General features: G+C 43.6%; 1 protein-coding gene across 3 annotated transcripts in view; it reads left to right on the top strand.

Moving 5' to 3' along the window:
* NMNAT3 (nicotinamide nucleotide adenylyltransferase 3) overlaps window positions 1-16,025 on the top strand; it is a 97,517-nt gene that overhangs the window by 827 nt on the left and 80,665 nt on the right. The gene's annotated exons all lie outside the window — the stretch shown is intronic.

Here is a 16,025-nt window from a genome sequence, read left to right as displayed (position 1 = left end):
CACAGTTTCTAACAAGTACTTAACGTGTGCTAGTCAGTGCCCGCTGCTGGTCTAATTGCTGGGGTTACAGCGGCGGGCCAATGGACGTGGTGCCCTCCCTCATGCAGCTCCCAGTCCAGTGGGGAAGACAGACACCAAATAGAGATATATGCAAACAAGTGTGAGCGTTAAAACTGTGGTCAGAGCTATGATGATGGAAAGTATAGGGTGCTGGAGAGCCTTTATTAGGGCCCCCAGCTACAAAGCCTGCTGGAATTAAAACTTTAGACAATTCGGGGGCAGAAAACAACAGAGCAAACTTATTTTGTTGGAAGAGAATGTGGCTTGTTTGAGGAAAGGAGGGTTGGTGGGGCTGGCCTGCAGAGAGCTGGGGGGACGGCAAGTTCCTTTACCTTAACTTCCTCCTCTCTAAAACGGGACTGCTCCTACCCATTGAGAATGGAAACGGTGAATGTAAATGACTTAGCACTGCGTGATGGGTGATGGATGTTACTCTACATTAAACATCCAAGGCTGGATATTGTTCTGTACTAAACACAGTGTGCCTGCCTCTCAGCAAACTCACTTCCCCTCTCCTTGAGTCCTGTTTCCTCCTCTATCAAATAAGGGGTTCTAAATAGAATCTCTCAAACAGCCTGTTCTCTAAAATGATGACTGGTTTCGTTGTTCATTCTTGAAATATTTAACTGGAGTCCACTTTACCCTGGCTCTGAGGATTCAGAGAGAAATCAGAAAGGGGCCCTGCCCTCCTGGAGCCCATGTCAGGTGGGCTAGGTGAAATAGTGACAGTTTTAGCCTAGCAGAGCCCAGAGGAAGGGGTCTGACCCTCTGGCCTTGCAGGGGAAATCATCTTTGCCTTTGACCAGGTGCACATTTCTCAGAAAGCCACCAGCTGGAGGAGGCCCTGAAGGATTGGTTCACACAGCTCCACTGAGAATCAATTACTTCCTGAATTTCACTGGTGGTTCCCAGCTTTCAGTGTCACCCCCTAAAATTGGACAGAAGACTTCCCAGAAGCGCAACTATCCTGGTACCTTGCTGAGGACATGTCAGACCTTGAGACCCTATGGATTTGGGAGAGCACTTTAAGTTTCAGGAAACACCTGTCAGCTGCTTACTGTGTTATCAGCTCAAATGATCCCAATTTCTTATTTGGCTCTTTTTGCACCATTGGTGTAGACAAAGGAATTGCTCCATGAAAACTAACTGAGAGTCCCAGAGGGTAGGGGAACACAAATGAGGCAGGAGCCTGGCACCATTTGTGTGAAGTGGTTAAAAACAGGTAAGATGTTAACAGAGGGTGTTGGAGGGAAGAGGAGAGAGGGCAGCCCATGGTGCAGCCTCTATTTTCCTCTCTCAGACCATGGCAGGGTGCCAGCCCATGAGAAGGGAAGCTCCAGGCTTGGGGGTCACAGACCTGGCACTTCTCATCTCTGTGAATGACCCTGGGCAGCTTACTCACCGTGTGAGTCGTGAGGATTGTGCAGGCTTAACAGGTGCTTGGCATATCGTTGGCCCTGAAGAAATATTAACTCCCACCCTCTCCTTCTCCTGAATGAACTAAAATACACATAGTTGTAGTGTCTACCTCAGAAGGTTATTATGGGGATTTACTGAGGACCTAAAATACATAGAGCAGTGCCTGACATGTAGGAGGTTACCACTGCTGTAGCTGTTGATATCGTTCCTTAGTCTGGGCAAAAATTGATGAAACAAGGCAGGGCAGCAGGGGGAGAGGGAGAGGAGTAAGGGCAGTATGAGGAACTGTGCAGGGTGATTAGTCAGGGGGCTAGATTATCTGTTGCAGTGGTTTTGCCAGAAAGCAAGATCCTGGCAGCAGGGAGGAATGTTCTACATGATAAAGGGCCCCCTTGGCAGCTGCACTGTCAGAAAGCCCCAGAGTTTGAATATCTTTGTAGACTCAGGCCAAAGAAAACATAGCAAAAGTTGGGGGAAACTAGGGTCTAAAATGGTCTTTTTGATGATGTGTCTCTAACCAATGGCTGAGCGGGGGTTCCCTGCAGGAGGCTGCCACTGCTCCTTGCAGACCCATCCATTTGATCACAGTAACTGCCGGAGACGGGTCTAGCTCTTTGACCTGGGAGCTGTGGGGTCTAATTTTGTAACCCTTGCACCCAGCAGAGTACCAGGCCAAAAAGGCAGGAATCAGTAATGAACAAATAAATGAGCATAAACCCAAGAGGCAGATTCTTCAGTCTCTGTGTGTGTGTGTGTGTGTGTGTGTGTGTGTGTAAAAGGAATGTGAAGGTAGGAAAAATGACTATGTAAGCATTTGCTGAGGCCAAATAGTTTCATGTATGTCACAGCTTAGTGGTGAACACCACAGTCTTGTAGTCAGATAAAATTGCTTGTGTGACCTCCCATGTATCACCAAAGTGCTCTAAATCTGTTTTTGCATCTTTAAAATGAGAATCATTGTACCTAATTCATAGGGCTGTTAGGAGCATGAAGCAAGATAAGCATATGAAGCACTGACCTCAGTGTACAACATCTAGTGTGGTTAGTGCCCTGTCAATAATGGCTGTCTTATTATTATATTTACTGATCTTCCAAATGAGCTCCACTGTGATGAGGAAACTGAAGGCCGCAGCACAGATGGGTGGCGTTGATTCTGAACTCAGTCCCTTCTGGAAGCAAAGGCACTTTGCAGACACTAACCAGACAGGTTGTGTGACATGAAATCAGCTTTATTTGCATTTCATTCATTACTTAAAGCACTTGACTATGTGAAATTTTAAAAAGAAAAAAACTGCAAAATTATAATTTATGTGCCTTTCAAGTTCAGGTGTTTTATCATCTCAATAAATCTTCCATGCATCTATGTTAAACCACTTTGGGCTGTCGAAGCTCTTAAATAAAGTGGCTTGTCCTCACCAGTGTCTGTCTTTGCTCGTTTATTATGGTTCCCCAGTAAAGATGGAGAGATCCAATTTTGCAGGGCAGGCCTCGGGATGGCAGCTCCTGCCCCATTGGTTTAGCTGTGCAGTTCCGCATGATGGTATTAACAAACCACAGTGGACTCATGATTCCTTCATCATTGTGTCTCTTACATACACATAGGCCCATGTGCAACTCTAGGAATTAGGAATAGAAAGGCATTCTATTGCTAGAGAGAATCTGAGAAATCAGCTCCAGGGAAATCTAAGCTGCTCTGTAATAGGTTTTTGGGTGGAAGTGCCTGGGATTAGGGTGACCATGCATCTGAAAGTCAGAACTCTCTGCTCTTTCCACCCAAGAGTGCTGTGTCTGGGCTGGCTTCCTGCCCAGTGAAGGCCTGGTCTGCATCCCTGTGCCTCTCTGCTGTCCCTGCCTCTGGCCAGAGCTGCCCCTAAATCCAGAACCCCTGGGGCAGCTGCAGAGGCACCCTCTGTTGCAGGGAAGCCTTCCTGAATCCACTCCTCAGCTTTCCCAGAGTACCAGTGGGTGCCACCCTGAATTGTTCCTCTGCTGGACCATGAGCACTTCCACAGCTCTGGAGTGTACTCAGCACCATGCCTGGCACTTTCTCTCAGTAAATCTCCTGCTCTGTCTCTCTCTCTCTCTCTCTCTCTCTCTCTCTCTCTCTCTCTCTCTCTCTCTCTTTCTCTCTCTCTCTCTCAATCTCTTTCTCCTCTCTCTCTCTCCAATTCCTTCCTCTCTTTCTTTCTTCTACAAATACTTCAGGCAATGTCCTGGGGATTCAGTGAGTCAAAATGAAATAGTCCTGACCCTCATGGAGCCCACACACATCATTAGACAGATTTAACAACAGAATTAAGCACATAGACACACACAGCAACACATTCTCCTGAAGGAGGAGCCTGGTGTGTCAGGGGGGCATGCGGAAGGGACCCCTTTATAGTTTCCAGAGTGCCTCCTAGCAAGTTGTCTGGTTGGGTGCTCTGGTTCTCAGCATCCTATGTCTCATCTTGGGTAGCAGCAGCAGACAGGGATCCAGCTCACCTGAGGGTAAATCTGGTGGCGTGGGCACTGGAGCCCTTTCCCTTCTGAGTGACAGAGTCCACCTGAGAACCTATTTGTTTCCTCCTTCTCCGATACTTCTGGGCACAGCAGACTGAGGCTTTAGCACAGACTTTATCGTGTTGGGGCTAGTGATCTGCTGTCTGAGAGGAAAGAAGGGCACTACTGACTGCTGTTGTCCAGATAAGTGGGCCTACCCATCTGTGTGCAGCTGTGGCAGGGTGAGCTGGCAGCGATTCTACCCATGCAGAGCCATGCCATGCCAGCACAGTCCCTTGTGAGGAACCAGCAGTTCTCCAGAGAGGCGCTGTGCCTGCCTTCAAAACACATTCATTTCCACTGAGAACAGGGAGAAAACCACACTAAAGTCCTGTTCAAATTAGAAGGTAATCCAAACAGCCTCAGGAAACATTGTCTATCCATACTTGAATATTATTAGAGAGTTACTTTGGCCAGAGCTGCTGACAAAATACATCTCCAACCCCCAACATTCTCAGATGTAGACCTTATTACCAGAGATGAGCTGCCATCTTCTCTGCAGCAAGGGAAGGCTGCATCACTGCACAGAGATTGAGAAGGCCTCCATGCTACTCTTAGTGGGGTGAGTTTGACTGCCTTGCCCAGACTGGTGAGGAAGGGCCATATTCTCAAGATGCAGTTATAATAGGATTGTAATCGTGTGGCTCTTAGCCATGGAGAAGAGAAGTGATTTTGGAAATCTCCCTGTCATAAAGGCTGACACGTTGACAGTATGTATGCCTCTTGAAAGTGCGTGTTAAGTGGTGGATATTTATGAAAAGGGTTTTGAGGAGTAAAATGTGTCCATCAGTCAACCTGGAACATTTTTTTAAATTAGAGCCAATCTTCTTCCTGCCTTCCCCCTTCAATCAGCATGCCCCCATTTCTCTGCTTTCTCTTATAAAAATGAAGTGTCAAGGCAGGACACAGCCCAGGGAGGAGGTTGGAACTGCCTTGCAGAAGCAGAGTTAGCATATTAAAGGCAGGTGTGTAGGGGTTAGAGCCTTGATTCTGGTCCTTCCCCCTTGTCACAGTGTCCTGGAAAGAGGAGAGTATGGAGCAAGGCTGACAAGCATGGCTCAGCCTAATTCCCTCCTAACCACTGTCATCAGCAGCTCTGCTATCACCCAGGCTGCTCATTGAAAGGTTTACAACCAGAAAGGAAAAGAATGATGAAAACATGGGATGCAAACCAACCTGAATTTGGGCTCACTAAGTGGCAGATGGGAGTGAATGAATGTCAGTGTCAGTGAGGGAATCATACCGGGTCAGATAAAGAGAAACCTTTAGAAGGCTGGAAGTTTCTCTGTGAGCCAGTGATCATTAGGACAGAATGCCTGTTACATGAATTAGTGTGTAGGAGTCTAACTTGAAATTATTACTCACTTTCAGATGTTCATTTGAAAGATCAGTAACAGGTTTATTGCACAAGCCTTAAACTTATTATCAAAGACTGCTTTGCTTTTCATTTCCCCATCTGGCCTTCTTCTGTGTAACTTATATGATGCTGTTGATCATTCTTGTCTTAATGTTTTTTTGTGTGAGAGAGAAAGGATGCACTGTCTGTTACTCATGTTGTGTTTTGCAAGTAATCAAAGGACCATCGATGATAAAAGTAGAGGAGCTGCCTGTTTCAGCTGTCACTGAAATGCTGCTACCTTTTGGTGTCTTCTGGGATTCTGCTTTAAGAAAGTAATCTGGAAAGTAGAAAGAGCCACTGTCTAAAAATGCTCTCTGCATCATTATTTATAATGATAAAAACTTAAAAGTGACCTGAATATACAATATAGGAAGAGAACAAATTAGAGAACACCAGGCTGATGGAATATTATGTAGTACTTAAAAATATGAAGATTAGTCACATAGGAAACCTTAACCTGCTCTGGGAACCAGAACACCATTACATTACAGATGTATTTAGGAAAACAGTCTTCAAGAGAACCCTCTAAGGGACCAGAGTTACATATGAACAGAGGAATTATTGATAACCTTTTTCATATATCAAGCTTTCTATATTGTTTTATTATTCCTATAGCTTTTTTAAAATCTTAAAATCAGCCAAGTTAAATAATGGTCTTTCTTCAGTTTGCAGTTTCAGGGGCATTATCTTTGTGGTCTTAGCCTGAATTAAATCATCCAATCAAGAAAAATGTTAAAGCCGGACTTGGCTCCCTACTTCCATGTTTTCAGTCCAGGATATACTCTGGGTTCATGACGGAATGACTGGCAGATGTGCTCACCCTGGCCCTGTACACTTGGGTTCCCAGGGTTTTTAAGTTAAAGAAGGCCACTGCCTCTCCCAGTCCCCAGTAGTGTGGGAGGAAGGGGGGATTTGGAATTGTAACCTTCAGAGGCCTTATTGGTGATGTTTCGGCAGACTCTTCCCCCAACCCAACACAGATAGTCAGCAACTGACAAAATACATCTCCAACCCCCACCAGTCTCAGATGTAGACCTTATTACCAGAGTAATAAGTCTCTCATTGTGATGGCCCTCTATCCATGTATTCTTTGTTACCTAATGCTGGCAAAAGCCTAGTACATGGCCAATGGTATGTTCTAAATTAAACTCATTCAGTTGGCTAAATATTGGGAAATCATGACACAAGACAAGGACTTGAGTCTGAGTAGTTTATTTGGGAGTGGACCCCAGCAAGCACTAGCGAAAAGTAGGGAAATGAGCCAGGGAAGTGTACCATCAAATAGATGACCCGCAGGAGCAGCTGGACTTTATTCCTGCTGGGGATCTCCAGAGCCAGTGTAGAACCATCTCAGAGTTATCCCCTCATGGGTCTGGAGCTGGGTATACGCATACCATTCCTGTCACTCATTGGTTTAGCATTGTTCCTTAGGGGAAGTTAAGTCTTGGGTTCTTCTGGCAGGTTCCAGTGACCAAGTAAAACACTCAGGCAAAGAGATGGAGATGCTGTCAGTGGAAGTCAGGCTGGCTTGCTCTAAGATGATGAGGCCTGGGGCTCAGGGCATGGCACTGACAGTGTCTGCTGCACCCTTCTTCCCTTTAACACCATGAATATTACCAGTGTACTAAACTGAAGATAACCAAGTTCACAATTCCCTGATAAATCACACCCAGTTACACCACATTGAAGACTGCATTAAGTATACCCAACCCCAAAAGCTTGAGAAAAAAATCATGAATGGAAAACTTTAAATAAGAAAAACATTACCATATTTCTTCCTAGTGAATTGGATTAGACTACCAAAATTTGATTTTAGTGGCAAAATGCTAGTTTTCTGCAACTGTACAATTTAAGACCCAACACTTTAAAAGAAGGCCTGAGTGTGTAAGGTTTGTCTTTATTGTGGCAATGTTTTCTCCTCCCTTGTAGCTTGATTACTCCTGTTATTTTTCTAGTAGATTGAGAAAATTTCATTAAGAGAAAATATTTAACCTTATTTTTGTATCAACCCATAATTAAATCTCCAGTGCCCTGTTTTAATATTAATGTTGGATTTACTCACTGTACTCACTAATTCAAGAGGATGGCAGAAATTTTCTGTAGTTACGGCTTTAGGTGCTATGATATACATTTTGTAGTCATTGCCTTTATATAGAAATACTTCATCTTCAATTAAAGACTTAGTAGCTCTTCATCAAAATATCTATTCACAAATGAGGCATACTATATGGTTGTGCTGACATTTCACCTTAATTCACTCTATAGTTTTGTGGCTCCCAATTCTATTTTTTTTTTTTTTTCCTGAGACAGGGTCTCACTCTTCTGCCTAGGCTGGAGTGCAGTGGCACAATCTTGGTGCTCATTTCAGCCTCCGGCTTTCAGGTTCAAGGAATCCTCCCATCTCAGCCCCATGAGTAGCTGGTACTACAGGCATGCACTACACACCTGGCTAATTTTTTTGTATTTTGTAGAGATGGGGTTTCACCATGTTGCTCAGGCTGGTCTTGAACTCCAAGGCCCAAGTGATCCACCTGCCTTAGCCTCCCAAAGTGCTGGGATTATAGGCATGAGCCACTGCAACTGGTGCCCCAGTCCATTTTATATGATTTTCTCTGCTATACATAGAAGAGAAATATCAGCAGAAATGTGGGGGCATAGTACAGATTCTAGAAACATTCTCTATGTATTTATTAAGTCTATTGGAATATTCGTCACTACAAATGAAGGCCATACTCCAAGAAATGATTTAAAATTGTAAATCATGTAGTAAGTTCAACAGGATTTAATGGTTAAAGTTCATGTGCTTTGAGTTCTAGGCATTTTAGAATTTGTATAGAAAGAATTCAAGATCTTAGTGTTTTAGATAAATGAAGCCATTTCCCTTTATGGTCCAAGATGCATTTCTTAAAGACTGAGATGACAAATACCTGGTGTGTATGTATTTTTCCATGCCCTGTGCAGATGGCAGACATCAGTGACTGATACCCAAGCCTGAATTCTCCTCTACAAAGTTCTCTATGCAGCCAGCTGCTACAGTTCATCAGAATTAGTTCACTGGATGAAGTCTATGGACTCTCCATGTTCTTAGGTATCTTTGTACTTGTCCCTGCCATTTCTGGGAATAGTCAACAAAAAAAGTTATAGTTTCCCTTCCAAAAAAAATTTTTTTAAGGTAGCTAGCTTGAGTTAGTTTCTTTAATTTGCAACCCAAATTCTTAATACAATTTGAGATTTAAGAATCATAACAAGGTATCATTTATAGAATANAATTCAAGAGGCAGCTAGTTTGTTCACCTAGTGCCTTTTTAGCCACCTCTCTGTTATGCAGAGTGTGGGCATTCTATTTGTCAATGACTGATTGTCTCCCTTCCTTTTTTCCTTCTACCATGTGCATTTTGGTTTTCTTTCTTCGTTTTCTTTAATGTTGCTAAGAATATAAAACAGGAAGCCCCAAATTATTGGCTATTCTCTCTCTTATAAAGTTTGTTTGAAGTCATTTGTATAAATGGAAATGCATTGAGAGATCTCCCCCCCGACACACCTCTTCAGGAAGACTGCTCTGCTATAGATGACTAGCAACCTTTACATTACCAAATCTTACAGGCTTTCTCTGTCCATATTTTCAGTGCAACAGGTGATACCTCAGACTGTGCCCCACCTTTTGAACTGTTCTTTCTTGGACTGTCTTCTCTCCTCCCTCATTGTTTCTTCTTTGACTTCTCTACCTGCTCCCTTTCCTCTGCTGGCATCTTTAGTGGGCATCCCCGAGGTTCTTCCCTTGGGTTCCTCTTGTATATGCATTACATCTGGATGATTTCATTCACACACCTGGTTTTTAACCATCACCTTTGTATAGATACCTCCCATATCCTTATCTCTGTCACATCCTCTCTCTATAACCCAGACCTCTGTGTCCAGCAGCCTGTTGAATGCTTCCTCATGTGGCTCCTATAGGCATCTGGAGTCAACATGTTTTGTTTGTTCTAGACTATTTCTTCTTTCACAAGGCCAACTAAATATTTGCCCCCTCTCAGATTGTTTCTGCTACCTCCTTGAAGTCATATATACACCATTATGAGCTTGTCAGAAAGCTTCTGTCTTGGAAAATCAAGTGTAAGACAAGCACACAAACCAAGAACTATGGCTTAAAATTTAGGGACTTAAAACAAAACAATAAGTGTATTGTCTTTCACAGTTCTGGGGGTTGACTGGGCTCAACCAGGCAGTTCTCACTCTGGGTCTCATTCAGAGGCAGTTAGATGGTGGTTGAGGCTGGAGCTACTCCAAAGGCTTCCTCACTCAAGAGAAACCTACAGAATGGGAGAAGGTATTTGCAAACTGTCCATATGACAGGGAATTAATAACAAGCCTACATAAAGAACTCAACACAATAGCAAAAAAAAAAAAAAAGCCCAAATATCTTGATTTTTTAGAAAGTGTAAAAGATCCAAAAGACATTTCACAAAAGAAGACATACGAATGGCCAACAGACATATGAAAAATGCTCAGTATCACTAACATCAGGGAAATGCAAATCAAAACCACAATGAGACATCATCTCACTCCACTTAAAATGGCTATTATCAAAAAGACAAAAAATAGCAAATGCTGGCAAGGATGAAAAGAAATGGGAACGCTACTACATCATTGATGAGGGTATATTAAATAACAGTACAACCATTATGAAGAGCAGTATGGGGGTTCCTCAGAAAACTAAAAATGGATCTACCAGATGATCCTGCAATCCCGCTGCTGGGTATATGCCCAAAAGAACGGAAATCTGCATATTGGAGAGATATCTGCACTCCCATGTTTATTGTACACTATTCATAATAGCCAAGACTTGGAATTAGCCTAAATGTCTATCAGCATGCCAACCATTCTGTTAATCACTAAAGAAAATATGATATTATATACATAATGATACATTACTCAGCCATAAAAAAGAATGAAATTCTGTCATTTGCAGCAACACAGATGGAACTGGACATTATGTTAAGTGAAATAAGCCAGGCACAGAAAGACAAATATTTCATGTTCTCACTCATGTGGGAGCTAAAAGAGTTGATCTCATGAAGGCAGAGTAGAATGATGGTAACCAGAGGGTAGCAAGGGTCAGGGAGGGGTGAGGTGGCCACAGTAAAGGGAGGTTGGTTAATGGTTACAGACGTACAGTTAGAAGGAGTAAGTTCTAGTGCTTGATAGCACAGTAGGGTGACAATAGTTAACAGTAATTTATCATAGATTTTTCAATTGTAGGAAGAGAAGATTAGGAATGTTCTCAACACAAAGAAATGATAAACGTTTGACGTTATGGATTTCCTAATCAATACACATTGCATGCATCTAGCAAAATGTCACAAGTTACCCCATAATACGTACAATTATTATGTATTAACACAAAATAAAATAATTAAAAGGCTTTCTCACTCAGTGGCTGGCAGCTGGAGCCTCCTCTTGGATGCTGGAATGCCACGTCAGGTGGCCTAGATTTCCGCACAGCATGACAGCTGGGTCCTAAGAACAGGTATCCTTGGGAGGCCGAGGCAGGTGGATCATGAGGTCAAGAGATTGAGACCATCATGGCCAACATGGTGAAACCCCATCTCTACCTAAAAATACAAAAAAATTAGTTGGGCACGATGGCATGCACCTGTAGTCCCAGCTACTCCAGAGGCTGAGGCAGGAGGATCTCCTGAACCCAGGAAGCAGAGGTTGCAGTGAGCTGAAGTCATGCTACTGTACTCCAGCCTGGGCAACAGAAGGAGACTCTGGAAAAAACAAAAACAAAAAAAACAGGTATCCCTGGAGGACCAGGTGGAAGCTTAGTCACCTCTTACCGTTTACTCTCAAAAGTCTCATAGTATCACTTTTGCCCTATTTTCTGGCCTGCCCATCTTCAGGGGGACAGAATAGACCCACCTCTCTGTGGGAGGCATGTGGATAGTGCGTGCTGTTGTGCCTGGGTTGGAAAATACCTCCTGCCATAGGCCTCCGACATGTCTGACTACTCCTCTGAGAAACACCTGGAATGCCACAGAAGCTTTCTGTTTTGCTTATTAAATTTTTTGATAGGTAACATATTTATATGATTCAAAAGTTAAGAAAAGTAAATATGAATATATTCAATGAAAATATCCCCTCTCATCTCATTCCTTCTACCTCTGCCTCCCCATAGACCATCACTGCTATGTTTTTATATGCTTTCAGAGTTTATAGGTATTTTGATATTTCACCCTTTTTATAAAACAGTATTTCATACTCACTGTTCTACATTTTGCTTTTTTTCACTTAAAATAATTCTGGAGATGACTTAGTACCGAAAGGTCTCCCTCTCTCTCTCTCTCTCTCTGTCTTCCCCCTCGCTTTCTCCTTCTCTCCCTCTCCCTCTCTCCCTCCCCTCCTCTCACTCTCTCCCTCTCTTCCTCCTATTACAAATGAGAAGTATTCTATTGTGAGCTTTACTTGAGATCACTAAACTAGTTTTCTGTGTGTAGGCACTGAGCTGTTTCCAATCTTTTACCATTACAGGCAACACTGCAGTTAATATGCCATCTTTGTTGGGACAGAATTAGGAAGCCTTCCTCAAGAGCTCAAGCCAACATGGTCATCTTCCCACAGTGCCTTACACCTCATTCCATAATGGCACTTACCATGTCTCCTTTCACCAGACCATGGCTCCTAGGGATTATGGACTGTGGCCACTGTAACTTATTTCCATACTGCCTAGCACAGGGCGCTCTGTGTTTACACTTTGCGGAGGAGGTCTGTGCCAAGGAGGGAAGAAGGAGGGAGGAGGGCGAATGAGTACAGGTGTCTGGGGGGACCTGTGTTTCACCTCCTCTCATTGCATCTGTAATTGCATTTCTTAGTGGCAGGTACCACTTAAGGCCTGTGTGGTTTCTTCCTCAACCTGTCACTAAAACTGGAATCTGGTTCTACCCTGTTTTGCCTGGCTTCGTGTACAGGGTGCATCCCAGAAGACTCAAGCCCAAAGCCTAGTTTCTGTGTAGTCTCCCAGGTCAGCCCAGAACTACTCCCTGACAGTTTATCCTGTTCAAAAATAGCACCAACAGGAGTTTATTGTGGGGGAGGGTGCAGGTGGTACTCATCACATAGCAGTACTAAGGTATCATTGAAGAATTGCTGTCCTGATAAAAATCCAGCAAGAGAGAGTTCTCTCTTGTCAAGGAAGTATTCTTAAATCTCAGACTTATATTGTTTTGCTAAGAAACTTATTCTTTAAGGAATATAAATTTTTTTTGTTAAATTTAGGAGGCAAAACTCTAATTTTCACAAGAAAGACTGACAGTTGTGCTTGTTGCTTTAAAGAAGGCTTTCTAGGATGGCTTGTATTCAAGATTCTTCTATTGTAAGAAAGAAAAACTTCACTGAAACTAAATTAAGCAAAATTAGGCATATGGCTAACAGAATGGAAAACTTCTGGGGAATCAAGCACAGCTGGGTCCAGGTTATCATACAGATGATGGTGCTAGGAATCTCACCTTCTCTGTCTTTCAGCTCTTATTACCACTGAATTGGCTTCATTCTTTAAGGTGGGAAGATGGCAGTTCCAGGCTTATGTGGAGTTTATAGCCCCTTATCTCAGAAGGCGCTATTTTTTTCCAGTATCCCTATTGAAAGAGGACTGGATTTGTTCTTCAGGAATCATATATTTTTCTCCTGGACCACTCATTTCTCACAGAAAGTTGAAGTTTTCTGATCATCTTGATTGACAGACCTTTCAGAATCATGAGAAATCGTAGTCTAGCAGTTTTGAAAACAAAGGTGCTGCAGGACCACACAATAAAGCTGCCCACTGTGGATGGTGATTCAAAATTGGAATTTCAGACTGAGAAGAGTATCCAACCTGGGGATGCTAGACCTGAGAGTTAAGGAAGGGTTCCGGTGTTAATCTCTCTACTTTCATATGTTTGATATCTCCTGTAATATGAAGTGCTTTTAAAAAGCGCATTAAAAACATTTTTGGTTTGGGAACTCTCAGCAAACAAGCCTTCATGTCTCTGTGTTTACTGTCTGATTTTCTCACCTTCTGCTTTACTTTTCACTGCACAAAGAGCCCTTAATCCTTACTTCCCTCTAAGCTGGGAACTGCAGGGAAACACAGTAGTTGACTTTAGATTGGTGTGGTATGCTTGGAGGGTGCTGGGGTGAACACGGTTAAGTGCCCTTAAATCCATGTTTCCAAGCTTCCCAGAACAAAGGCCTCAGAAAATTCCAGCCAGGGAGAGAATGAAGTCCGCGCTGCAACCAGAAGTCTACATCTCCCCCTCTCAGGGGCAGTACGTGAGCCAGGGTCAGTGCGGACAGATCAGGTGAGGGCTCGTAGGGTCCTGACTTCAAGTCATGTGTGTAGTTAGAGGAAAGCCCAGGTGCTCAGAGGGTCATGAACCAGCTGCTGGAGGGCATCTTAGAGAGTATTTAGACTACCTTTATGTTTCACAGGTGAGGAAGCTGAGGTCTGAGGCGTTAAGTGGCCCAAATTCACACAGTGAAGTAGCCGGAGCAAAGCTAGGTTTGGGATCCCGGAATCTGACTTTGGAGTCTAGTACTGCATAATAGCTGTGTGACTTTGAGTAAGCACCATTGCTTCTCTGAGCACAGTGAGGTAGGCAGAATAATGGCCCTCCAAATGTCTACATCCTAATTCCCAGGACCTGTGAATGTGTTAGGTTCTGTGCTTTGGGGGCATTAAGGTTGCAGATGAAACACTGAGCTTGGGGCAATTAGTTACAACAGGGGTAGGAAACGAATACACCTGTGAAGGGTAGTAACCATGCCTCCCTCAAAAGCCTGGCATATATAATCAAGGAAATCATGTCTGAAAATTACCCAGCAAAGATCCTGGAACATAATAGATGCTTAATAAATAGGAATATTGATGGGGGGGTCATTAAAAGAGAGCAAAGGGAGAGTAGCTGATGGACAGGTGTCTGAAGAACCAAAGTCTGTGCCTCTGTGGTAAGGCACAGGACTACTAAGAGGCCAATAAGGGATACCAGAAGGCCCAATGGGTGGCCAAAGGCACCCTTGGAGAACCTCTCTGCTCCTAGAGTCAGCAAGGCCTTCCTCCTCCAATTCTTCAGCACTTCCATCTCTAGCAGCACCACCGTACATCAGAGGAAGCAGGAGCTAGGAGCCCATCTTTAGGATTTGGTAGGATGTAGGCCTCTCTTTGACCCCCTGAGCTTCTGCCTGACCATCACCCTAATGAGAGAAGAGAGACAACTGGCATTCACTGGCTACTGGAAGGAGGCCTGGGAGAGTTGTGTCTGGATACTGTGAGCCTGTGGGAATGAGAGCCCCCCGTATCTCGAAGAGGAGGCCCCCACTAGAGGAAGTGCCACTTCCCATTCTGGTACATTTGTGGAAATGATGGAGCCCCCAGATGAGGGCTTTGCTTCTTGAGGACTTTGCAGGGACATTCATTTCTACCATTTGGAGTCACCGCAACTGTGTCTGTGTTTTATTTTTCCAAAAAACATACACTGATGTTTGGATTGCTAGTAGGTGATACCGAGGAACTTTTGTTAATTATTAGTTTTTTCAGGTGTGATCATATTATGGAAAAGTAAGACGCTGTCCTTATTTCAGAACGTGCCCTTTATTTTTGAAGTATTTACAGGTAAAATATCATGGTGTTTATGATGTGTCTTCATATACTTAAGGGGGGAAGGTGAAGTAAATATAGAAGTATGTCAATAATTTGGGGGGGACCTCTGTGTGGCAGTTCCTTATACTGTTATTGTTGCCAATTTTTCTTTTTAGAGACAGGGTCTCACTCTACTGCCCAGCTGAATGCAGTGACACAGTCATAGCTCACTATAATCTTGAACTCCTGGGCTCCAGTGATCCTCTCCCTGGAACTCCAAAGTAGCTAGGACTACAGGCACACACCAACACACCTGGCTAAGATTTTTTTTAATTTCTTATAGAGATAGGTTTTGCTGTTAGGCAGACTTGTCTCAAACTCCTGGCTACAAGTGATCCTTACACTTCAGCCTCCCAAAGTGCTGGGCGTACAGGTATGAGCCCCTACACCCAGCCTTCGACTTTTCTATATGTTTCCAATTTTGCATAATAAAATGTGTTTTGGTTTTTTATTTTATTTTATTTTTGTAATGGAACCTCACTCTGTTGCCCAGGCTGGAGTGCTGTCTTGGCTCACTGCAACCTCAGCCTCCAGGTTCAAGTGATTCTCCTGCCTCAGCTTCCCAAGTAGCTGGGATTACAGGCATGCACCACTAGGCCTGGCTAATTTTTTGTATTTCTTGTAGAGACAGGGTTTCACCATGTTGGCCAGGCTGATCTTGAATCCCTGACCTCAAGTGATCCACCCACCTTAGCCTCCCAGAGTGCTGGAATTACAGGCATGAGCCACAGCAGCCAGCTTAAAAAAAAGTTTAAGTCATTCACTAAGTACTAGGATATACTCAGTCTTAAGCTGAACTAGACACTGTCCTACATTAGGTGCCTTGCCCGTGATAGGGCAGATCTTGGGAACAGGCTCCAAGAAAGTCTTATCACCAGACCTGATTCTGAGTTCGCCCTGTCGCACAGGTGCTTTTGTTGAGCTCTTTATAGT

This window comes from Cebus imitator, unplaced genomic scaffold (genome assembly GCF_001604975.1).
Source record: "Cebus imitator isolate Cc_AM_T3 unplaced genomic scaffold, Cebus_imitator-1.0 Scaffold30, whole genome shotgun sequence".
Classification (NCBI taxonomy): Eukaryota; Metazoa; Chordata; class Mammalia; order Primates; family Cebidae; genus Cebus; species Cebus imitator.
Note: the sequence above shows the minus strand (reverse complement) of the source record. Positions and strands in the feature narration are given on the sequence as shown.